Here is a 25,881-nt window from a genome sequence, read left to right on the forward strand (position 1 = left end):
GTTATAAACAGTTATTCTCCTAGTACAATATAACCAATTATTACCTTGTAATGTGAGTCAGCATCTACTAATAAGGAGAGACCAACAGGCAGTATTTATACACAACTACACTGAGACCACTTTGTTATAGCCTAAAAAACAATATGGCAAACATAATAAAAGGTAGTGGAGGTGTTTTTTTCATGATTTACAGAACAAGAAATCACACTATCCTCTTCTACTAGATGATTAACTATTCTGGAAAACATATTTGGGTTTATAGTTATAATAGACAAGAATACAAGGTGCATAAGCCACCCTGTTATCTTTCATTATTACAATCCTGCCAATCAGGAAGGAAGCAAAAAATGTCACAAGTAGATAGGGGCATTGGCCTAAGGGGAAGACCAGAGTTATGGCTTCAGCTCTGCTTCCAAATAGCCCCAATAGTTTTTGATAAATCACTTCCCTTCTCTGAGCTTTAGTTTCCTTATCTGTCAAATGTGGCAGCTGAACTGAATTAAAATTGTTAGATCTGCAAGATCAAGGGCCATTTATTCTTCAAGGACTGGGAGACAAGATGGCAATTTAGAACAATTTCATAAGAAATAAAAATTTAATGTGATGTGAGTATTATTCATTAGAATTCAACAGGACACAGGGAGAGAAGACCAAGAGAGAGCTAAAAATTAGCATCAGCTTCAGGGAGTCACTCCCTTCTAAGACCTAAGGACTGCACTGGGTGGGGAGAGAGACTTCACCAGAGGCCCAGAACATTTTGGATGAAGAATGGCCACAAGAGAAAGGATGGAAATTACACTGGGCCAAGAAGATTTCCATTGACTCCTTGTGTGATATGACTTTTCTTTAAAATCTCGCAAAAATCTTTATATTTTTGCTGGATTATACTTTTTAAATGAATTCTAGAAAGAAGTAATATTTGGCAACCAGGTAGCAACAGAAATTGAAAAGTCCCCCAGAACTAGGAGAGGAAACTCTGGAGAAGTAAATCCAGAAATACCCCAAAACTATGAAATTGGGGTGTATAGAGCAACCCTTCATTAAACTCCATCTTAGAAAAATACTGCATTTTACATTTCATATGGGACTTTGCCAACAAGGATATTTTGCTTAACAAACAAATAAAAATGTGGCTACATAAATCTGCATTTATATCAACAGGTTAGAAGTGTTTCCTTTTCTCTACACCCTCACCACTACTTATCTCTTGACTTTTTCATAACAAGTGTCTCATCAGATGTTAGTGAATAAATCATTGTGGTTTTGATTTTTATTTCCCTGACGACTAGTGATGTTGAGAACCTTTTCAGGTACTTGTTGGCCATTTTTATGTCTTCTCTGGAAATAAGTCTGTTCAGGTCCTTTACCTATTTTTTAATCAGGTTATTATTTTTTTTGCTATTGGGTTGTTTGAATTCCTAACATAGTTTAGGTATTAACCTTTTAAGAGAGACTATGTTTGGTAAATCTATTCTCTCAGTATTTAAGTTGTCTCTTCAGCCTCTTTACCATTGTTTCATTATAAAAAACAGTGTTGAGACAGGGATAAATCCAACTTGGTCATTATGTGTAATTTTTCTGATGTTACTTGAGTTCATTTTGCTGGTGTTCTAGTGATGATTTTTCCATCTATGTTCATCTTAGATAGTGGTCTCTAGTTTTCTTATTGCATCTGACTTTGACACAGGAATGATGCTGGCCCCAAAATGGGTTTGATGGTATTCCCTCTAGTTCTAAACTTCAGATAAGTTTAAAAAAACTTTGAAATATGTTCCATCAATATCTAGTTTATTATGCATTTTTAACATGAAGGGATGTTAAATTTTATCAAAGGCTTTTACTGCATGTATTGATATAATCATATGTGGGAGGTCTGATTGGCCAGGCATGTACTACTTTAACATTCTATTTTATCTAACACCTACAAAGAGGCTGGCAAGAGGAGCCTAGCTGAGTGGCTGGAAGGAAAAGAAAATGGTGTGGTGAACAGCCCATTCTTCTTTGTCAGGTTGGCAAAAGAGGCCAGTAGATTTTCCCTATAAGAGATGCTAACAGGAGTTCTTCAGGCTGAAATGAAAGAACACCAGCGTGAACTCAAGATATTAAGAGGAAATAAAGAAGACTGGTAAAAGTAACTTAATATAAGAGCCACTGTTATTGTACTTTTGGCGTGTACTTTTTTTCCCTATATGATTTAAAGGGCAAGTGCATAAAACAATCATTATAAATCTATGGTAATGAGTTCCCAATATATAATGACATAATATGTGATAATAACAATATAAAAGGGAAGAAAAGAGATGGATAGAAGCAGAATGTTTCTATACTATTGAAACTAAGTTGGTTATAAATTGGGTTACTGTTAAAGCTAGATAGTTGCAAGTTTAAAACATTAAGTGTAATTTCCCAGAAAACCACTAAGAAAGTAACTTTAAAAAATACAAAAAGAAAAAATTGGCACACTATAAAAAAATCAACAGAATACCAAAAAATGGTGGCAGTAATGGAGAAATTGAAGAACAACAACAACAAAAAAGACTACAGAAACAAAATTAAGTGACAGAAGTAAGTCTTTTCTTATCAGTAATTATTTTCAATATAACTGGATCAAACCCTGCTACTCATAAGACAGAAATTGGCAGAATGAACAAAAAAAGATCCATCTACATACTGTTTACAAGAGAGTCATTTTAAATACAAAAACACAAAAAGTTTGAATAAAAACAATGAACAAATATATTTCATGTAAATGGTATCCAAAACAGAGCTGGGTGGCTATATTGCTATCATACAAAATAGATTTCAAGTCAAAAATTTGACAAGAGTGAAATAAAGACACCCACACACACACATATGTGTGTGATGGAGTTTTGCTCTGACACCCAGGCTGGAGTGCAGTGGTTCAATCTTGGCTCACTGGAACCTCTGCCTTCTGGGTTCAAGAAATTTTCCTGCCTAGCCTCCCAAGCAGCTGGGACTGCAGGTACACGCCATCATGCTCAACTAATTTTTGCATTTTTAGTAGAGACAAGGTTTCACCATATTGGTCAGGCTGGTCTTGAACTCCTGACCTTGTGATCCACCCAACTCAGAGTCCCATAGTGCTGGGATCACAGGCATGAGCATAACACCTGGCCAAAGACATTACATATTGATAAAAGTTGCCCTACATCAAGAAAACATACAAATTATATACCCATCTAATGACAACACTTCCAAAACAGGTGAAACTAAAATTAACAAAATTGAAGGCATAGTTTAACAATAATATCTGGAGACTTCATTACTCCATTTTCAATAGTGAATAGAATAACCAGACAGAAGATTAATCGACCAATTGTATATAATACTTGACACAATAGACAAATTGTATCTAATACTGAGAATGTTTCTCACTCAACAGTAGCAGAATATACAATTTTCTCAAATGCAAACGGAACATTCTTTGAGATAGATCATATGTTAAGTCCACAAAACATCTTAATAAACTTAAAAAGATTAAAATCATAGTTTTTTTTTTCTGACTACTGTGCAATGTAACCACCATCAATAACAGAAGAAAAACTTTTGAAAAACTCACAAATATGTGGAAATTTTTCTAAAATTCACGGTCTTAAACAACATTAAATCAGAAAAGAAATCACAATAGCAATGAGAAGTAAATTAAGGTAAAAACAAACCATAAACCACCAAAGTCTACTCTAGAAGAAATAAGAAATATGAATAGAACTAAAAAAAACAAAGAAGTTTAATCAGTGACCTAAAACCTCCTAATGAAGAAAAACCCAAGATCAGAAGGTTTCATTGGTGAATGGTGCCAAACAATTAAAGAAGAATTAACACCAGTCCTCAAACTTTTTCAAAAAGAGAAGAGGAGGAAACACATCCTACCTCCTTCTGTGAATATAGCACTATCCTAATACAGACAAAGACCCAGCAAGAAAAGAAAACTATAGACCACTACTTCTTATCAATATAGATGCAAAAGTCCTCACAATAGTATCAATAAACTGAATTCAGAATATTGAAAGCATTGTACACTGTGACCAATTGGGATTTTTCCCAATAAAAATAAAAGGGTTCAACATATGAAATCAGTCAGTTTAATAAACTACATAATAGAATAAAAGAAAAACCTACATGATCATTTCGATTGATACAGAAAAAGCACTTAATCTCTAACACTCTTTCACGATAAAAATAATCAATATACTATGAATATAAGAAAACTTTCTCAACATGCTGTTTCCATATGAATAACTCACAACTTTCATACTCAGTGATGAAAGACTGAAAGCATTTCCCCTAAGATCAAGAGCAAGTAAAAATGCCCACTTTCACTATTCTATTTAACATGATACTTAAAGTTGTAGTCAGAGCAAATATGCAGGAAAAAGAAATAAAAATATCCAGATTGGAAAAGAAGTCAATCTTATACATCAAAAACTATAAATAATATGTACATACACACACACACAAAGCTGTCAAAACCAATAAATGAACTAATAAAATTTCAAGATATTAAATCATTGCACAACTGGTTAATTTGGATTCCTACATACAATCAATTGAAAGGAGATTAAGAGAAGAATTGTGTTTGCAGTAACATAATAAAAATAAAATACTTAGAAATAAATTTAACAAAGGAGTCACAAGACTTATATACTGAAAACTATAAACTATTGTTGAAAGATATTAAAGAAGGCCTAAATAACTGGAAAACTAAAACCTGATTCATTAGTCAGACTCATATATCTGATTTTGTTTATATATCTGAAAAGGGGTTAATATCTTCCAGCTTAATAATGTGAAGATGAAAATATTACTCAAATAATTAGCAGATTTAATGCAATCCTTATCTAAATTCCAACAGCATCCTTCACAGAAATAAAGAAAACCATTCTAAAATGTATATAGAATTTCAAGGGACCCTGAATGGGTAAAACAATTTTGTAATAGAACAAATTTGGAGGTCTCAAATTTTCTGATTTCAAAACTCGATATAAGGCTGTAATTTAAAAAAGCAATAGGATATTGGCATAGGGATAGACCTATAAACCAATGGAATAGAATTGAGAGCCCAGAAATAAACCCTCAAATCCATGGCCAATTGATTCATGACAATGATGCCAAGATCCTACAGAACAGTCTTTTTAACAAATGGTGCTGAGACAACTGGATTTTCACATGCAAGAAAATAAAGTTGGACTCTTACCTTATACCACACACACATATTAATTCAATATGGATCAGAGACCTTTATTTGAGAGCACGCATTATAAACTGAGAACAAAACTACGGCAAATCTTCATGGCCATGGATTTAGCAATACTTTTTAAATATGATATTAAAATCACAGGCAACAACAAAAGATAAATTTCATCAAAATTAAAAATTTTTGTCTATGAAAAGACACTATAAATATAGTGAAGTACAATCTACACAGTGGGAGAAAATAATTGCATATCACGTATCTGATAAGGGGTTAATATTCAAAACACATATGAACCCCTATAACACAATAGATACAAAAAATACATAAAAGGTTGCAAAGGGCAAATAACTTGATACAAATGACCAATGAGCACATTGAAGGCTCCTCAAAATCATTAGTCATTAGGGCAATGAAAATCCAAACCACAATAAGTATCACTTCACACCAACTAGCATGGCTCCAATCAAAAACATAGAAGTAACTAGTGTTGATGAGGATATGGAGAACTTGGAACCTTTGTATACTGCTGGCAGGAATGCTAAATAGTGTGGCCACTGTGGAAGACAATTTGCCAGTTTCTAAAACTGTTAAATACAGAATTACTACATAAGCCAATAATCCACTCCTTGATACATACCCAACAAAATTATAAACAAGGACTCAAGTAGTTACTTGCATGCCAGTGTTCCTAATGGCATTATTCACAATAGCCAAAAGTAGAAATATCACATGTCCATCAACAGGTAAATCAATAAACAAAATACACTATATATGGAGTATTATTCAGCCATCAAAAAAATGAAGTTCTGACATATGCAACAATATGGATGAACCCTGAAAACATGCCAATGATATTTTGGTTTTTAATTAAACAAGAGATTTCTTCCTCTCTCCCCAAAAAAGTCCTCCTTCAGTTTCTACAAACTTCCTCCTTCCCATCCCTATCCATCCACCCAGAGGAATTTTTATCTGTTCCCACCCAAGAAGATTAGAAGCCTTTGTTTGTCTTTTAATTTGAGGCCTGGTACAGAAATTAGAGGTCCAATGTCAAGAGAGGCGTCCCAGAGCCCTGTTCCATCTGAGCCTCCCAAACCCCATGACTCACTTTACCCCTTAACACACTTCCCTTCCAGTTTACCATCTGGAAGAAAGAATAAACTTATTTCTCTTATTCACCAATAATTTATATAAACCAAAGATTACAAACAAGAGTGTCCTTAGCAACCTGATCTCATTCTCTTCAAATACCAATTGCTCTCCAGTAAAGGGATTGTCTTTTCAGACATCAGTTCACTTGGAAATCTCACTTAAAACAGAAAAGTTAAGGTCTTAAAAGGTTTTCCGTGGGGCAAAACATTTGCAGAAATGCATGGGGCTGAAGGTCAAAGGCAAAGAAAACAAGGCATAGGTTATTTTGCCCTCATTTCATTTGTCCTTGTACGCCCATGGTTAGTGATTAGTAAGGTCACCTGACAGTGACAAACATCTGCTTTTGACGGTTTTTCTTTTTCTTTTTTTTGGAGACAGAGTCTTGTTCTGTAGCCCAGGCAGAAGTGCAGTGGCACAATCTCAGCTCACTGCAATCTCCATCTCATGGGTTCAAGAGATTCTCCTGCTTCAGCCTCCTGAGTAGCTTGGATTACAGACACCCATCACCATGCCTGGCTAATTTGTGTGTTTTTAGTACAGGCGGGGGTTCACCATTTGTCCAAACTGGTCTCAAACTCTCACAGGAGAAATGCCATGTGATCTGCCCACCTCAACCTCCCAAAGTGCTGGGATTACAGGTGTGAGCCACCTCACCTAGCCAGGTCAATTTTCTCCAATGGAAGTAACAAAATAGGTATAATCCAAAAATCAAAGATATATCAAAAATTTTAAAACCGTGTTGGAGGCCAGGGGCGATGGCTCATGAGTATAATCCCAACATCTTGGGAGGCCAAGGCAAGACAATCACTCGAGGCCAAGGCAGGAGGATCACTTGAGACCAAGAGTTTGAGACCATCCTGTCCAACACAGTGAGACCTCTTATCTATAAAACTTTTTTCAATGATATTGGAAAATGCTAACTTGAGTAGGGACAGTTGTTTTTTTGTTTTTGTTTTTGTTTTTTTTTGCATTATTACTATTATTATTTTTTCTTTTTTTTAAAGAAAGAGAAAGAGAAAAGAAGGAGAGAGAACAGGAGTCTTGCTCTATTGCCCAGGCTGGAATGCAATCTAGAAATAGGTATTAAAAACCTCTTTTATGCTGATTGTGCTTAACAGCGGAGACAGGAAGGAATAAGGAAAGAAAATAAACAAACAGCCAACCAATATTTTGTTTAAATCTGTGAAATGCTGTGCAAATGCTGAAGAGTGATTTGCTTCCATTTATGTGGTCACTTTCAAAATAGGTGTAATGTGATACTAAAAAAAAAATGTATGTTCTGTGGACCTGGGGTGAAGAATTCTATAAATATTTACTGAGTTTACTTGTTACAGGTCTGAGTTCAAATCACAAATGTCTCTGTTAATTTTCTATCTCATTGATCCATCCAATATTAAAAATGTGGTGTCAAAGTCTCCCGCTATTAGTGTGGGAGTCCAAGTCTCTTTATAAGTCATTGAAAACTTGTCTTATATATCTGGATGCCCCTATATGGGGTACATATATATTTATGATCATTGACTCCTATTGTTGCATTGATCTTTTTATCATTATGTAATGTCCTTCTTTGTTTCTTTTAGTCTTGGTGACTATTGTAGTCTATTTTGTCAGAGACAAAAGTTATGACTCCTGTTTTTTTTGTTTGTTTGTTTTGTTCTTCTTTCCTCTTCATTTGATTGGCGAGTCTTCCTCCAACCTTTTGTTTTGAGTCTTTGTTGTCCTTGCTTATGAGATGGATCTGGATACAGAGTGCTGATGTGTTTTGACTTTTCAATTCAGTTTGCATGTCTGTGTCTTTGATTGGGGTGTTTAAATCATTTAAATTCAGGATTAATATTGATATTTGTGAGTTTAATATTGTCATTTAATGCTGGCTATTTTGCCCATTGGTTGATATAAATACTTCATTATGGAGATACTCCTTATCTTTTGGTAAGTTTTTGGGATGACTGATACTGGTTGTTCCTTTTTGTGTGTAGTGCTTCTTTCAGAAGCTCTTGTACAGCTTCAATGCATCATTGCCTGGCCTTCTGGGTTTTGCTCTGAACCTCATGACAGATGGTTAAGTCATGTGTCCAAGCTCAGGGACTTCCTGTTGTACACAGATGATGGTCCCTGGAGCACCCTGCTCCAATCCCCCTCCCTTCAACTTGTCCCAGTGTATTATTTTCAGCCCAGACCAGGACAAGCCCTGCTCATGCATCAGCCCTGCCCAGGCCAGCAGCCTAGAAAAAGATCCCCATCAACCCCTGCAAAGGGCAGGGTGACTCAGTTCACCCACATGGTTCAGGCCAGCTGCATGCCTTGCACTCTCTCCAGACCTGGGCCAGTGTACAAACTCCACAACCAGGGCCCCATGCTCAGAAGTTCCCTAACACTTGCTTGAAGGCTCTGCTGATTTAACCTTTTTTTTTTTTTTCTGAGACATAGTCTTGCACTGTCACCTAGGCTGGAGTGCAGTGGCGTGATCTTGGCTCACTCCAACCTCCACCTCCCAGGTTCAAGCAATTCTCCTGTCTCAGCCTCCCAAGTAGCTGGGATTACAGGCGCCCACCACCATGCCCAGCTAAGTTTTGTTTTTTTTTTTTTCTTCTGAGGCAGAGTTTCACTCTTGTTACCCAGGCTAGAGTGCAATGGCGTGATCTCGGCTCACCGCAACCTCCGCCTCTTGGGTTCAGGCAATTCTCCTGCCTCAGCCTCCTGAGTAGCTGGGATTACAGGAACGCGCCACCATGCCCAGCTAATATTTTCTAATTTTAGTAGAGACGGGGTTTCAGTATGTTGACCAAGATGGTCTCGATCTCTTGACCTCGTGATCCACCCGCCTCAGCCTCCCAAATGCTGGAATTACAGGCGTGAGCCACCGTGCCAAGCGAGTTTTGTATTTTTAGTAGAGACAGGGTTTCACCGTGTTGGCCAGGCTGGTCTCCAACTCCTGACCTTGTGATCTGCCTGCCTCAGCCTCCCGAAGTGCTGGGATTACAAGCGTGAGCCACTGCACCCAGCCCACTTTAATCTTAATTTCTGAAAATTATTGATTTTCATTTTGTACTGATCCTTGCAAATTAAGTAGCAGTTTCTACTTCAGAGCCATCTTGGATGGCTGGAGCAGGCCAGGATTTAAAGGGGCTGGCCAGACACAGAGCCCCACCAACAGGGAGACCTTTCCCTTGCTCTAAAGTAACCCTCTCAGAGCCATTTCCTACTGGAGTCTGAAACAGCCTGGTGACCTGCCCTCAACTTTTTTAATCACTGGCTGTCCCCCTCTTCAAGAGCAGGTGCATTTCACATAAATGCATAATTAATACTAACAAAAGGGGCTGTGCCCATGGGCTAGGGTCCTGTCAAGGGCCTTCTGTGTTTGGAGTCCCGGGGAGGCACAGGACCCAGATCTGTCCTTAGAGTATGACAATAGATCACTCTTCAGTGCCCTGTCCTGAGCAAGACAAGACCTAGCAATCATTTTGGTCAATGCTGAAGCATCTCCCAGGCATGAGCAATGGTGGCATTTACAGGATGGTTGGCAGCACTTGGTAGTGGGCCAGCTGCGCCTCAGTGGCTCTGGCAGTTCAAACCCACAACCCAGCCAACTCACCCTGGACTCCAACCAGCCTGGCTAACTGGGAACAGCCATTCCCAACTGCACTCAGGCATCTGAAAGACGCTTCCTTTCGGACAAAGCCTCTTACAGGGTTTCAGGAAGAAAATGGAAACAGTAAGGGGAAACCCCAAACCATATAACTCTAATAGCATTACCTCTTGGTCCATGGGGATGGGGGAGGATGCTTTCTAATGTTGAATTTCATCCTGACGCCAGCCTGGTGGGGGTAGGAGCAATACCATTTGCTCCATCTCACAAACAACATCGCATCAGCCCCCCTAAGAGATGAAGCCAGGGACTGAGACTAGCTAGCAAAACCAGGACTGGAAACGACTGGGCCTCTCTGACTTGGGAGCCTTAGGGCAGCTGTTGGTGTCTGCAGATCCCACCCTAGTGTAGCCTGTGTGATCAGCCAGGGCTGAGGTTCTCTCTGCTGACAGAGCTTTCCCTCTTAAGAACACTGGTGGGGCCGTGGCCCCTTCAGATCATCTGTCCCTGGGAACACTCTTTTCCAGAGAACTTCAATGCGAAAGAGAAAGTGGGTCCACTGACTTCCGTGTCTCTGAAAATACCCTTGTAAAAGTACATAAGGACCCAACACTGCGCTTATAATCAGACAGTTCAGGACCCTCAGCTCTGAGAGCATCAACATTGGCCATCTCCTTCTTCTGTTTGGGTCTCAAACTCTGCCTCTGGAGCCTTGTTTCAAAGGCTAAGTTTCCAGCCAGAAGAAGTGCCCATGCTCTGCCCTCCCAACCCCATGCCCCTGCCATAGCCAGGAAGGCTGAGGACAGACAGGGTCTTTGCTCCCCTAGACAGAGCTGACCATGACTGAAGGACCCTCAGGGGCAAGGAGAGTCCTTTGTCCTTTTTTGTCACTGTGCTGGCCACCTTGGGAGCTGATTCTGCTCCTTAAACCTTCTGGGAACACTTAAGGCACCCAGCACTGCAGAAAGGATTAACTCAACTGAGATGAGACATATTTTTCCAATTAGTTGTAAACCACCCATGTTGGAGGTTTTCCAAAACTGACTAGTTGCTTTCCCATTACCCGAGATTCCTCATTCTTTCTGCATAATTTCACAAGGTTTTCAAGTAAATTTGGTAGTAAGGCCCGTGACTATGGAATAAACAGGATGTTCACGGTGAAATGCTAAAGCCAAAATCTTCTCTTCCATGTGCCATGCTATGAGAAAGGAGATGGAAAGTAACTTCCACCTACCAAACTTCCCTACCTCAGGCTTAAGACACATATCAACAGGTGCAACGACGTTTGTTTGGAGACATGCATCTTACTATATACGTGCATGTTTATAAAGAGTTTTCCCGGCCAGGGACAAGTCTTTAAAGATGCACGTATATAGTAAAATGCCTGTAATCCCAGCACTTTAAGAGGCTGAGTCGGGCAGATCACAAAGTCAATAGATCAATGCCATCCTGGCCAACATGGTGAAACCCCATCTCTACTAAAAAATACAAAAATTAGCTGGGTGTGGTGGCACATGCCTGTAGTCCCAGCTACTCAGGAAGCTGAGGCAAAAGAATTGCTTCAACCTGAAAGGCAGAAGTTGCAGTGAGCCGGGATTGTGTTATTGCACTCCAGCCTGGCAACAGAGCTAGCCTCCATCTCAGAAAAAAGGAAAAATTTTCCCACTGACATTTATTTCTCATGCCAAGTCAGGGACCTGCTGCTGCCAAACTGAGGAGACCAAGATCCCACAGCCAATATGCTCACTCTCCTTAAAGGGGTGTGACACCAGCCAGATGTGGACAACATGGTAAAGGCAGGGAAAACACTGTCTCACACTTAGGAAGACAGAAGAGGTCTTGCAATGGGCAGGGCAGCCCTGGGAGTGGGTGACTCATAAGAGCAGAAATAAATATTACAGCAAGTGCATCAACACATGGGAGGAATTTAACAAGCCTGTTCCTTTGTGATGAAGTCTTGCTTTGTCACCCAAGCTGAAGGGCAATGGTGTGACATTGGCTCACTGCAACCTCTGCCTCTTAGGTTCAAGCGATTCTCCTTTCTCAGCCTCCTAAGTAGCTGGGATTATAGGCATGCACCACTGCACCTGGCTAATTTTTGTATTTTTAGTAAAGACAGGATTTCTCCATGTTGGTCAGGCTGGTCTGGAACTCCCAACCTCACGTGATCCACCTGCCTTGGCCTCCCAAAGTGCTGGGATTACAGGTGTGAGCCACTGCATCTGGCCAATATATTTGTTTTTATAAGCTCCTATGTTTGTGGCAATTTATTACACAGCATTACCAGCTCTGACCAGAGATCTCAAACACCAACCCCAGCTGTCATAACTTGGGAAAATGCCAAGTCCTCACATGCCTCTCCAGGCCTCCAAGAAACCTCCTGTGGTCCCATCAGGCTCCTAGAGGCCCCTTAGGGCACTGTCACTACTCTCTGCAGGAGCCACGTGAGGGCAGTGAGAAGACAAGTGGCTGTGAAATTAGAAGATTCTAAGTCCTGGCCCCCAGGGCCTCAGGTGTCTTACCCAGGTGTGCTGTTAACGTGGTGTATCACTTGACGTTAACCCCGGCTGGCTGTCTGGGGCAGTCTGTCAGGTTTTGCCACTGTAAAGTTACTCTTTTATCCCTCTTTCCATTCTGGAAGAAAGTCACTGTGCACAGCCCACACTGATGGAGGAGGCATCCTCAACTTTTATTTACTGAGTTTGGCAACCCTGCCTGTCACACCAGCACATTTCAAGTACTCCATAGATCCACGAGGCTGCTGACAATCACATTAGACAGTGCAGCTCTACTCTAGAACATCAAGGAAGACCAAGTACCCACACATCAGTCTCTCAGGTACCACTGTACTATTGTTTACTTAATAGTTTTCTGTAAAAGGGCTCACTTTTTTTTTTTAAATAAAATCTCACTCTGATACCCAGGTTGGAGTGCAATGGAGTGATCTCAGGTCACTACAACCTATGCCTTCTGGGTTCAAGCAACTCTCCTGCCTCAGCCTCCTGAGTAGCTGGGAATATAGGCATACAGCACCACATCTGGTTAATTTTTATATTTTTAGTAAAGACAGGGTTTCACCATGTTGGCCAGGCTGGTCTTGAACACCTGACCTCAGGTGATCTGCCCACTTTGGCCTCCTAAAGTGCTGAGATTACAGGTGTGAGCTACTGCACCCAGTCACAGGGCTTTTTAAAAAGGGAACTTGATATTACTACCTTGCAATGGCCCAGTATCAAGGATGGCCCTGGAAATACAGGAGGTAGAGCAGCTCTATTCCTCCACATGGGCTTTTCCAGCCTTCATTTCTTCTTTCCCTCAGAAGCCTGGTGCAGGCAGGGACCCCTTGGTCCTGGTCCCCTGGGCTCCAGGGTCCCCACTCGAGGGAGCCTTCACCAGTTCACAACCAGCGTTATGAGCAGCTCTGACCCCTCCTGTGCCCCAGGTGTCTCTGGGCCAGAAAGTTGTAGATCTGTGTCTGCCAAACCTGGTTGATGATGAGTCACTGGAGAGCTTAGACTTTCTTGAGCCCAAAGCACGTGGATCCTAACTGAAGATACGGGTAGGGACCAGGTAAAAACAGCCCAGGTGGGGCTGATAATTAGCTACATGCCAGAGTCCTACAAGCAGGACAACCAGGCTTAGCTGTGCTCTGGGAAAATTTTCACCTGCAAGTAATGCACAGCTGTCCGATGGAAGACCCCAGGGCAGGCACTGACTCCAACTCTCTTTTTATTCTCAAGACAGAGTCTCACTCTGTGGCCCAAGCTGGAGTGCAGGGTCATTATCTTGGCTCACCACAACCTCTGACTCCTGGGTTCAAGCGATTCTCCTGCTTCAGTCTCCACAGAAGCTAGGACCACAAGCGTGTACCACCACGCCTCACTAATTTTTGTATTTTTAGTAGTGACAGGATTTTGCCATGTTGGGCAGGCTGGTCATGAACTCCTGGCTTCAGCATATCTGCCCACCTTGGCCACCCAAAGTGTTGGGATGACAGATGTGAGCCACCGCACCCGGCTTGACTCACCTTCTAAAATGAGCAGTACCCACTGAAGGAAAATGTCTAGCTCAGCCCTTTCCCAAGCTCACAGGACATGGAATGAGGTGCTGATAGACCGTTTGGAGAAACTCCTTTCCCTGTCCTCTGTGACCAGGAGGAAAGGAGGCTTAGTGGTCTGGTATTTCTGGGTGTACAGCCTCTTTGTGTCTTCCTTTTCTTGTCCATATCACGTATCAGGTCCCTTGGATCAGGAACAGAACTAGATTATACCCCTCTGGGTGGCCGCTCACTATACTTCAGGGCCAGGTAACTGGTTTACTGAGTTCCAGGAGCCTCCTCCATGCCAGATTGAGGTGATTTATGTGATGAGATTTAGAGCAGATTTTGGACTCCTGAGTTGATGTTATAATGGGATGATGCCTTGGGGCAGGGTGGATGTATTTTGTATTTGGGATGAACACACATTTTCAGGGTCTAGAGAGCTGACTAGATAGGCATACCATCCCTCCCCTCACAGTGATATCCATGTCCCAATTCTGAGAACCTCTGAATATGTCACCTTATGTAGCAAAAGGGACTTTGCAGGTGGGATTAGTAAGGGGTTTGAGACAGGGAGATTGGCCTGGATACCCAGGTGAGCCCAATCTAACCACACATGTTCTTAAAAGCACATTACTTTCTCAGGCTTAAACAGGAATGATAAGGAGAAATGGGAGGTCCAAGAAGTCACCATGCCACACAGGGAGCAACCATGAGTCTCGTTCACCTCGTGTATCCCCAGAGCCTGGAACCCAGCACGTGTTTGGCCACAGAAAGGCCAATAAAGTGAACTTTTGTGGTTTCCTTTTGTTTTCAAGACGGAGTTTTGCTCTTGTTGCCCAAGTTGTAGTGAAATGGTGCAGTCTTGGCTCACTGCAACTTCTGCCTCCCAGGTTCAGGCGATTCTCCTGTCTCAGCCTCTCAAGTAGCATGTGCCACCATGCGTGGATAATTTTTTGTATTTTTCGTAGAAATGGGGTTTCACCCTGTTAGCCAGGCTGGTTGTGAACTCCTAACCTCAGCTTATCCACCCGCCTCAGCCTCCCAAAGGGCTGGGATTACAGGCGTTAGCCACTAAAGTGAACATTTCAACACTGGATTCCAGCTAGCAGCCATGAATTATTTAACCTCTCTGACCTCCTGTTATCCAGAAGTAAGGGCAGTGAAATAACCCACCCAATGTTACCAATGAATGAACAGTGGGGCTGGCCCCACTGCAAGCCCTTCAGAACCCTTCTGGTTGACAAATCTGGCAGCCCCCACCCCCACCTCGGCCTGGCCAAAATGGCAGAACTCCTGGGTAAAAAGGAGTGAAGCTTCTCATGGCCCCATTTTGTTTCTTTGCTTCATTCTGTGCCTTTGCTTTCTGGTGACTGGTTGTCATCACATTTCCTGAGCACAGACCAGCAGAGGGTGCCAGTGCCCGTGCAGAGACCTTCAGCTCCCAGAGCTGCCCTGGGGAAGAGCTGCTGTATGGAAGGGCCTGCTCCTGACCACCCACAAGTGTCCTTAATGATGAGGGGCACCTACTGGTTCATAACCTGGCTCTGTGGCTGGAGAGAGCCCCTGGACAAAGGACTTCATCTCCATGGTTGCAGTTTTCACAGCTGTGAAAGGGGAAAAAGGAAATGTACCTCCTAGGGGTACAGGGACAGTAAAATGAAGCAACTTATGAGACGGCTTCTTGCACAGTCCCTGAAACTTCATTCTTTGTTGAACTTCCATTCTTTTTGTTTTGTTTTCTTTGAGACAGAGCTTTGCTCTGTTGCACAGGCTGGAGTGCAGTAGAGCAGTCTCAGCTCATTGCAACCTCCACCTCGTGGGTTCAAGTGATTCTTCTGCGTCAGCCTCCTGAGTAGCTGGGATTACTGGCACATACCCCCCCACACACACACCATGTCTGGCTAATTCTTGCATTTTTAGTAGAGATGCGCTATCGCCACATTGGCCAGGCTGGTCTTGAACTCCTGACTCCAGGTGATCTGCCTGCCTCAGCCTCCCAAAGTGCTGGGGTTACAGGTGTGAGCCACTGAGCCCAGCTGAATTTGCATTCTTTATCAAGAGTCAATCTTGAAGGCCTCTCATTTCAGATTGTGCCCAAACCACATGAATCATTTTTTGGACTCAGCTGGCTATCTCTTTTTCCTCCATGCTTTTATGTCTTTACCAAGTCTTCCCTCTGTACTTACAGAGCACTCCCCAACAGTCTAGCCATCACCCTCATGTTCACTATAAACTATACAGGGGGCCCAATTCAAAAGGCCCTTCTAAGCAGGGGGCACCTTTCATTTGAAAACAGCTGCAGACAACGTGTAAATTCAAAACACTGCCTTTGCTTGTATATTTCCACTGTCTTCTAGCCTAAAACCCAGCTGGTCCTAACACTGACTGACTGCCCATGTATGTTATGTAAGACCCCATGCTGGGAAGGTATACTGAGATAAGTAAGACACAATCACACATCACTGGAAGTACCTCCAACAGAGACAAAGATAGCAACAGATGATTTCAGAACAGCATATGTGCCTGTCTACAGAGACCCACTCTTAGGAGGGGAACATTAATTCAGTTCCCAAGAACCTACCAGGTACCACACTTCAAAGGAAGAGATCTCCACTTCACAGACTGACTTTCAAGGCCAAAGTCAAAAAGGAACCAACAGGACCAGGACCGGACCCCAGGTTTGGCTGACATCACTATCTCCCTTTTTGCAAGGAGGCAGAGGCCCCTTGAAGATGTTTTTTTGCACAAGCTCCAAAGTATCTACTAAATGTAGGTCATTATGGCTAAAAATGCATTTTCCCCTTGTCCTTGCAGCTTCTCTGTAAGTTTGGGCTGTAGCCTGATGTTCATCTGCCCCAGACCTAGCCAACTGCTGGCCAACAGTTCACAGGGTTGTGCCCTTGGAATTGGAAGCCATTCTACACACAGTGTCTCTTCTAGGTGCTTTTTCTCATCAACCATTAAACCACAAAAAGGCCAAGTGACAAAGCACTCAGTTCCTTCACACGGTCATTCCTTCCCCCTCTCGCTTCACCTAATGCAGAAGAATTTGTCAGTCAAACTTGAGCATTACAAGAATATGCAACAGAAAGAATTAGAGAACTCAGTAATCCAAAAGCTGCTAAATGAGAGTTTTCTGCATTTTGGGGGGTAATGTAAAGGAGTTCCAAGAAAAGTGAAGTCACAGCCTCTGCAGCTTATTTTCAGTTCTTAGAAAAGAGCCAGTGTCATAGGGAAAGCGGCTCTGCCCCAGCACACAGACTCCATTGTCTGGCAGGGGGTGTTTGCTGATAAGCCAGCTTGGATTTGGCACCAAAAACCAAAAACTTCTGACATGTTTTCAGTTGGTGATATCAAGGAGGAAACACAAGCCAAAGCAGTGAAAGTTATTAACATTCAGGGAAACCACACAGCTCAGCTAACATGCTGGGGTGATACCCTTCCATCATCAAGCCACCAGCAGTTTTGAGGTGACTGTCAGAAAAAACACAGTGGCCTCCTTTTCCTACCCCACACCCCCACACATTCCTGAGATGTGTTATCACTTAGGCCACCATGTAGGCCCAACAAGCATTTTTCAATGGACATTATTTACCAGAAGTTGAAAAATGACAAATGGGGCAGGATATGGTACAGGTGGTTTTCAGCAGCTTGGGTCTGCTTTCTGGCATACAAGCAGGTTTTGCCACAGTAGGGCAGACTTTAGGTTAAGATCTTGGGAGTCTACTACACATCCAGCTCAGGAAATACTACAAGGTGCCCTATAATAATTTTGTAAATAAGGTTTGCCTTTTATTTATTTATTTGTTTGGTTGGTTGGTTGAGACAGAATCTGGCTTCATCTTCCAGGCTGGGATACAGTCACACAATCTCAGATCACTGAAACCTCCATCTCCTGAGTTCAAGGAATTCTCATGCCTCAGCCTCCAGAGTAACTGAGATTACAGATGTGTGCCACCATGCCTGGCAAACATTTTTCTATTTTTAGTAGAGATAGGGTCCCACTATGTTGCCCAAGTTAGTCTCAAACTCCTGGCCTCCAGTGATCAGTCTGCCTCGACCTCCCAAAGTGTTGGGATTAGAGACATGAACCACTGCACCCAGCCATTGTGACTAAATTTTAACCTAAGAATTCTGTAACAGAGATCTCATTGTGTGCACCAAAATTTAATTTCAATGTAATTAAAAGAAACTCGAGTGACCCAGCCAGGGAGAGTGCCTAAGAAGAAATGATAATGAGAAGAAATGCAGTGTCCCAGATGAGACACTGGAACAGGAAAGGACATTAGGAATAACCCAAAGAAATCTGAATGAAGTAGAGACTTGGGTTAATAAAAGCATCTCAATATTTGTTTATTAATTTTAACAAATGCACCATACTAATGTAAGATGTTAACAATAGGGGAAGCTGGGTACAGGTACATGGGAACTCTTTGTATAATCTCTGAAATTTCTCTGTCTCTCTCTCTCTCTCTCTCTGTGTGTGTGTGTGTGTGTGTGTGTGTGTGTGTGTGTGCAGACAAGCAAGAATGTACTGATACTCCCAGCAATTATGATTTGGTGCCTACCAAGTGTTACATACCATGTAAAAGTGATCTACACATATCTTCATTTATTCCTCAAGCTAGTGCTATGAGCTGGGCATAATCTGCATTTTACAAATAAAGAAATTGAAGAACAGAGATGCTAGGTACCTTTCTCATAATCACATGGCAAGGTTAGTGGCAGATAAAAGGCTCAAATTCAAATAGAAAGGACAGCTCAGCAATATTGCCTCAAATATCCCAAACTGTGAACATAAAACAGTTCAAAACAAGCTGCATGAGGGCCATGAAAACAAGGCACACTTTCCAGTCTGCCCCACATTAGAAAGAAAAGAGTTTAAAAGCAGAGCACATGCCAGGCACAGTGGCTCATGCCTGTAATTCCAGCACTTGGGGAGGCTGAGGCAGTTGGATCATGAGGTCAAAACATTGACACTATCCTGGCCAACATGGTGAAACCCAGTCTCTACTAAAAATACTTTTTAAAAAAATTAGCTGGGCATAGTGGCATGTGCCTGTAGTCTCAGCTACTCAGGAGGTTGAGGTAGGAGAATCGCTTGAACCTGGGAGGTGGAGGTTGCAGAGAGAAAAAAATCATCCCACTGCAGTCCAGCATGGCAACAGAGTGAGATTCTGTCTCAAAAAAACAAACAAAAAGCACGGCACACCCAAGACACAACACTCAAAGCTGGAGAGGATGTCCATAAGTCCACCAATATCACCATACATTCTGTGAAATCAAGAAATTTATTTGGATGGGGGTGGGGTGGGTGCCTGTGTGTAATTCCAGCACTTTGGTAGGCCAATGCTGGCAGATTACCTGAGGTCAGGGGTCTGAGATGAGCCTGGTCAACATGGCAAAACCCCATTTCTATCAAAAATACAAACCTAGCCTGGTGTGGTGGCACACTCCTGTAATTCCAGCTACTCGAAAGGCTGAGCTGGAGAAATGCCCGAACCTGGGAGGGGGAGGTTGAAGTGAGCTGAGATTTTACCACTACACTCCAGCCTGGGAGACACAGTGAAACTCCCTCTCAAAAAAAAAAAAAAAAAAAAAAGGAGGACAGCCATGTGCAGTGACTCACACCGGTAATCTCAGTACTTTGGGAGGCCTAAGTGGGTGGATCACCTGAGGTCAGGAGTTTGAGACCAGCCTAATCAACATGAAGAAACCTAGTTTCTACTAAAAATACAAATACATACATATTTAAATATATGCATATAGATATATACATGTACATATATACATATATATATATTTTAGTCGGGTAGTGGCACCACTACCCCATTCATCACCATCACCAAGGTTTGTTGATGTCTCTTCCTTTTTTTTTTTGGAGATGGAGTCTTGCTCTGTGGAGCCTCCCAGGCTGGAGTGCCATGGTGTGATCTCGGCTCACCTGAAACCTCCACCTCCTGGGTTTAAGTGATTCTTCTGCCTCAACCTCCCAAGTAGCTGGGACTACAGGCATGTACCACCAGGCCCAGCTAATTTTTGTATTTTTAGTAGAAATGGGGTTTCACCATGTTAACCAGGATGGTCTCGAACTCCTGACCTCCAGTGATCCACATGCCTTGGGCTCCCAAAGTGCTAGGATTACAGGTATGAGCCACCATGCCCAGCTTTTTTTTTTTTTTTTTTGAGTTGGGGTCTCCCTATATTTCCCAGGTAGGCCCTCAAGCAATCCTCCCACCTCAACCTCCTGAGTTGCTGAGACTGCAGGTGAGTGTCACCTTGCCTGCCATGATTTTGTCACCGCTGACCCCTCTCATTCCCTTTCATAGGAAGACACTGAGAACCAGAAAAGCTTGAGCCAAGAACTAGGGAAACTGATATTTGAACACATTTCTGTTGGGTGCCAAACTTCTCTGAGCCTCCTTCTGTGAAAATTGGAGGTGGCAAGATCCAGCGGCTCACACATAAAATCCCAGCATTTGGGAGGCCTAAGAGGGTGGATCACCTGAGGCCATTGCACACCAGTCTGGACAACAAGAGTGAAACTCTATCTTGAAAAAAAGAAAGAAGAGAGGAAGAGAGAGAATGAGAATGAGAAAGAGAGAAAGAAAGAAAAAAGAAATAAAGGAAGGAAGAAAATCAGAGGCTTTGGTCCCTAAATATGAAACACTCTGGAGTAATTCTGTCCCTGCTTGAATGTGATCTCCTTGAGGCAAAGTCTGGGTCTCCTTCCTCTTGTGTGCCCACCCTGGCCTGTCTGTCCCACACTAGCTGCTCAATGAAGGCTGGCCCATGTAGAGTATGGGTTTGAGGCATCCCAAGACTTGGAGTTGTAAAAGACGTGAATGGGAAGCCTTGGAATGCTCTGCCCATCAGGAAATGTGTCTATCCCAGAGTTCAGCCGAGAAGCTGTGCTCCCTCCGATGCCAGTGCTCAGAGCTCCCCTACTCAGGGTGGAACCTTGGATGGCCAAGTACATTGGCTCAATATTTGCCTTGAGTAGCTGGGTGCAGTGGCTCCAGCCACTGTTGGATCTGTAATCCTAGCACTTTGAGAGGCTGAGGCAGGTATTCAAAATATGATAAATGTAATATCTGAAATGTTTTGAGTGTAACACAAAATCTAAAAGCAATTTTTAAAATTAGATGTAATTCCATTACATCAATATAAAAAATCCCCTCATGGCAAAACATGGGAAGCAACATCAAAGGACAAACAACAACCTTAAAAGCAACAGTGTAAGTCATATCGCCAAGAGCTAATTTGCTTAATATATCTAAAGCTCCTACATATCAACAATAAAACAGTAACCATATAATAGAGAAATAGGTAGCATATATGAACAGTGAGCTCTCAGAAAAAGAATTACAAATGACTCATTCACATGAAAAGATGCCCGAACTCTGTAATAAGAGATATATAAGTTAAAAATCAGAAGAAAATGACATTTTCACCAATCAGATAAACTCTAGTAGCACTCTGTACTGTTGAGTGTATAAGGAAACAGACACACTAAAACCTTGTTGGTGGAAGTACATAACGATAAAATGTTAATGGAGAACAATTTGGAAATGTGAGAGATAATGTATTTACATGTAAGTATTATGTACTTCAGCATAGATATAACAGGAAAAGTGGCGGGGACAACTAAAGCATGTTAAATTCAGTCGATGGAGTGAATACTCTATAGCCATCAGAAAGAATCCAGCAGTCCCATAAGTACCAAGATGAAGTGATCTTTTGGATACCCAAAGCAGCAGATCTTTTTCCTTGTTGGCTTCACTACTGGTAGAGTCATCTTTAGTAAGGTAAGGCAGAACATCTAAATCAAGAATATGACTTCCCATAAATACTGAAGAAGAATTCAAAGCTACCAATTGGGGAAAGAGCTTTCTATAAAGCAGTGTAAAAATCTACAAATTACCTGGAAATCAGAACATCCTGCAGAAAACTCTAACTAAAAACATCCAAAATGGAATTCTTTACTGCACTTGCATGCTAACCTGGTCTCATCATCCTACCATATCTGCTTCTTTTCCTCCTCAGAAAACCCCAGATAACAGCACAGAGAGGCCAGAAATCCTTAAACTGCATGTAAGCACATGATGTTAAAAACAGCCAGATGGTGATTAATTCATGGATCCCCAAGTGTGTTCTCAGATCATCCACAGGAACCAGAAAGCAGTGAACTTTTCCAAATGCATAGAAACAGAAGCAGAAAGCAAGTGATTTAATCAAGTCACCACAGAGATTAAAGGTAAGCTCCTACTTACCACATGAATAAGTGTTTGTCTCATTTTGATCTCTGACTTAACCAACTATACAAAATTCCTATGAACTGAGAAAAGGGTTATTATACTCCCTTGTGAAATCAGAGGTACTAGATTAACTGAATTCATAACTGCTAAACTATAAAACACAATTAAAGGCTAAACTATGAAGCTTCAGTTTTATTTCAGGCAACGTCCTGACATAAACACAATCTAGATATAAAAAAAAAAAGCTCAACAACATACACACATCCCAAAAAAATCACGTAAAACACAAACACACAGAAAGGGTGGGCCTGCTTCCTATCCACAGCACTGTCAAGCTTGCTCTGGTAGATGAAAGCCAGGAAGCTCATCCCTGAACAGGATGAAGGGGATGAATACAAGAACAAGGACGCCCTTCTATGAAGAGAGTTTGGAATGTGTCTCTGTGTGTATATGAACTCACATTTGTAGTCTCTTTGGTGTGTGAAAGAAAAATAAATCTTGGGGCCCCTAAATCACTAAAGAAAAAAGCCAAGCTGGGAACTGCTTAGGGACAACCTGCCTATCACTGAGATACATGCATAGCTGATTGCCTCCTTTGGAAAGGCTAATCAAAAACTCAAAAAATGCAAGCACTCCTCTCTCTCACCTACCTGTGACTCAGAAGCTTCTTCCAGCTTCAAGTCTCCTTCCTGTCTTTGCTTCAAGTTGTCCTGCCTTTCCAGACACATCCATTGTACTTCTTACATACATTGGCTGATGTCTCACGTCTCCCTAAAATGTGTAAAACTAAGCTGTGTCCCGACCACCCTGGGTACATGTCATCAGGACTTTCTGAGGCTGTCTCAGGAGGGTGCATCCTCAAACTTGGCAAAATAAACTTTCTAAATTGGCCGGGTGCAGTGGCTCAAGTCTGTAATCCCAGCATTTTGGGAGGCTGAGGCAGGTGGATCACGAGGTCAAGAGATCGAGACCGTCCTGGTCAACATGGTGAAACCCCGTCTCTACTAAAAATACAAAAATTAGCTGGGCATGGTGGTGCGTGCCTCTAATCCCAGCTACTCAGGAGGCTGAGGAAAAAGAATTGCCTAAACCCAGGAGGCGGAGGTTGCCATGAGCCAAGATTGCACCATTGCACTCTAGCCTGGGTAACAAGAGCGAAACTCCGTCTCAAAAATAAATAAATAAGTGATAAACTTTCTAAATTAACTGAGACTTGTCTCAAATTTTCAGGGTTACAAATAATACCAGCAAATCCAGAGACCGGCTGAAGGAAAAAAGAAGGTAATCTAACTTCATTATGATTGCAAAAATGCACTGGTATATCCATACAATAGAATATTACTTAGCAAATAGAGGGAAAAGAACTACTGACACAAAACACCATGGATGAATCTCAAAATAATCACGTTGAATGAAAAAAGCCAGAAAAAAAAATACCTACTGTATGATTCTATTTATATGTTAGAAAATGAAAAGTAATCTACAGTTACAAAAAGTCTATCCATGGTTGCCTGTGGATCAGAGGCAGGAGGGTGACAGTACTGAAAAATACAAGCAAACTGTTGGGATGATAAATACGTCTATTATCTCTAGTGGTGACAGCTCTATGGCTGAATACCTATGTGAAAACATCTAACTTTACACTTCTAACATGTGCAGCTTGGGTGTCACTTGACTCCTCAATAAAGCTGTTTAAAACTTTTTGATAAAAATAAGTTCACACTGACCACTAATCAGGTTTAACTGAAACCTTACAAAATGAAGGAGATTATTTTCACTTTCAGAAGAATAGCTGATCACAGTTACATATCATGCTTTGTGAACAAGCAATTTCAGAATAAATACAGATTTCAAATACTTAAATGTCTGTATTTCTTCCCATTCATCTTTTTCATTATTTAAAAGAAGCTAAAGCATTTTACAAAAAAAGTTCCATCACTTCAATTTTCTTACAGAGACTCTCTGAAATTCAATAAACATTTAACTTTTTGGAAAAGATGGGATCTTAAACACCATCCTGTCCAACTTTCTCAATTTAAGGAAGTGAACGTAGCCCCTCCCATTATAGGGAGTTCATCCAGTCTCATGGCTTTGAAGTCAGCTCTATGTTGCTGACACCTACCTTTGTCATTTTAATCTTGACCTCCCCACTGAACTACAGACATTTATTCCACTGCCCACTAAACCACCTCACTTGACTATCTAATAAGTATCTAAAACCAATCGTGGCCAAAAGGTATCTTCTGATTCCCCTCACCACCAACTTCTCCTCAAATTTTCCTCATCTTAGTAATTGAACCTTCACACATTCAGTTGCTCAACTAAAACCTAGAAATCAACTCTTGGCTACTCGTCTCCTGCCTTCCACATAGAATCCACACTTAAGTTCTTAGCTCTGTCTGCAAAGTAGATTGCCAAAGCTGGCCCAGGCTCCATCTACACAGCTACTGTGGCTTCTTACCCAGACAACAGCTCTGAAAGATCCCCATTTCCTCTTCTGCCTCTACCAGTCATCACTACACAGTAGCCACAGTCATGAGGCCATCAATCCCCAGACCTAGAACCCTCTACAGACTTGCTGCCATCATTAAAGTGACATCCTAACTTCTTATTCTGCCCTTAAATATCAAGGCCCTTTCCACCTCTCTAGCCTCATCTACCACTATTTCTTCTCTGGATACATTCCAACATTTCATACTGTCTTCAACACACTAAACTCATTTCCACCCCAAAGTCAACGCTTTCCCATCTCCAGGCCTGGAATGCACACAGATACTTCACCATTCATATCTTAACTCAAATAACATCTTCAAAAGCTTCCCAGACTTCACAATCTACAGAAGCATCCCCTGGTTGGAAGCTGGTGGTGAGGGGAATCAGGAGCCCTTTGGCCACATTAAGTTTGGAAATGCATTAGGTGTTCAAGTGAATATTTAATTCACTTATCATAGAACCAATTTTACTGATGTAATGGTACTTATCACTATCTCAAATTATCTTGTAAAGTTCTTTACTTATTTATTATATATGCTAATAAAATTCATTCATTCATTCATTTATTCATTCATTCATTCCTGCTATGCCTATCAGAAGCACTAGCCCAAATAAGAACTGTGATCTTTTCTTATTTCACTTGAAAGCATTCATTTCTGGGTACTTGGTTAAAAAGTACCCATGTGCATTGTTTTTACATCTATTTTAGTTCTTATTAAATTCCTAAGTATAACGATTGGGTTTCCACACTCAAACCTGAGTGTGAACCTTTTTACAACATCAGCACATTACCAATCTGACGTTTAAAAATAAAGGTCAATTTCAGGCCGGGAGCAGTGGCTCATGCCTATAATCCCAGCACTTTGGGAGGCCGAGGCGGGTGGATCACGAGATCAAAAGATCGAGACCATCCTGGTCAACACAGGTGAAACCCTGTCTCTACTAAAAATACAAAAAATTAGCTGGGCATGGTGGTGCATGCCTGTAGTCCCAGCTACTCAGGAGGTTGAGGCAGGAGAATTGCTTGAACTCAGGAGGTGGAGGTTGCAGTGAGTCGAGATCATGCCATTGCACTCCAGTCTGGGTAACAGCAGTGAAACTCCATCTCAAAAGAAAAAAACATCAATTTCAACTG

At 41.7% G+C, this 25,881-nt stretch overlaps 1 protein-coding gene and 1 pseudogene across 3 annotated transcripts in view; one reads left to right on the forward strand and one right to left on the reverse strand.

Annotated features, from left to right (window-relative positions):
- The window catches only part of LOC144577130 (uncharacterized), a 97,344-nt gene that overhangs the window by 56,076 nt on the left and 15,387 nt on the right, over positions 1-25,881 (reverse strand). The gene's annotated exons all lie outside the window — the stretch shown is intronic.
- LOC118143542 (small nucleolar RNA U13) lies at positions 25,455-25,548 on the forward strand (annotated as a pseudogene).

This window comes from Callithrix jacchus, chromosome 7 (assembly GCF_049354715.1).
Source record: "Callithrix jacchus isolate 240 chromosome 7, calJac240_pri, whole genome shotgun sequence".
NCBI lineage: Eukaryota > Metazoa > Chordata > Mammalia > Primates > Cebidae > Callithrix > Callithrix jacchus.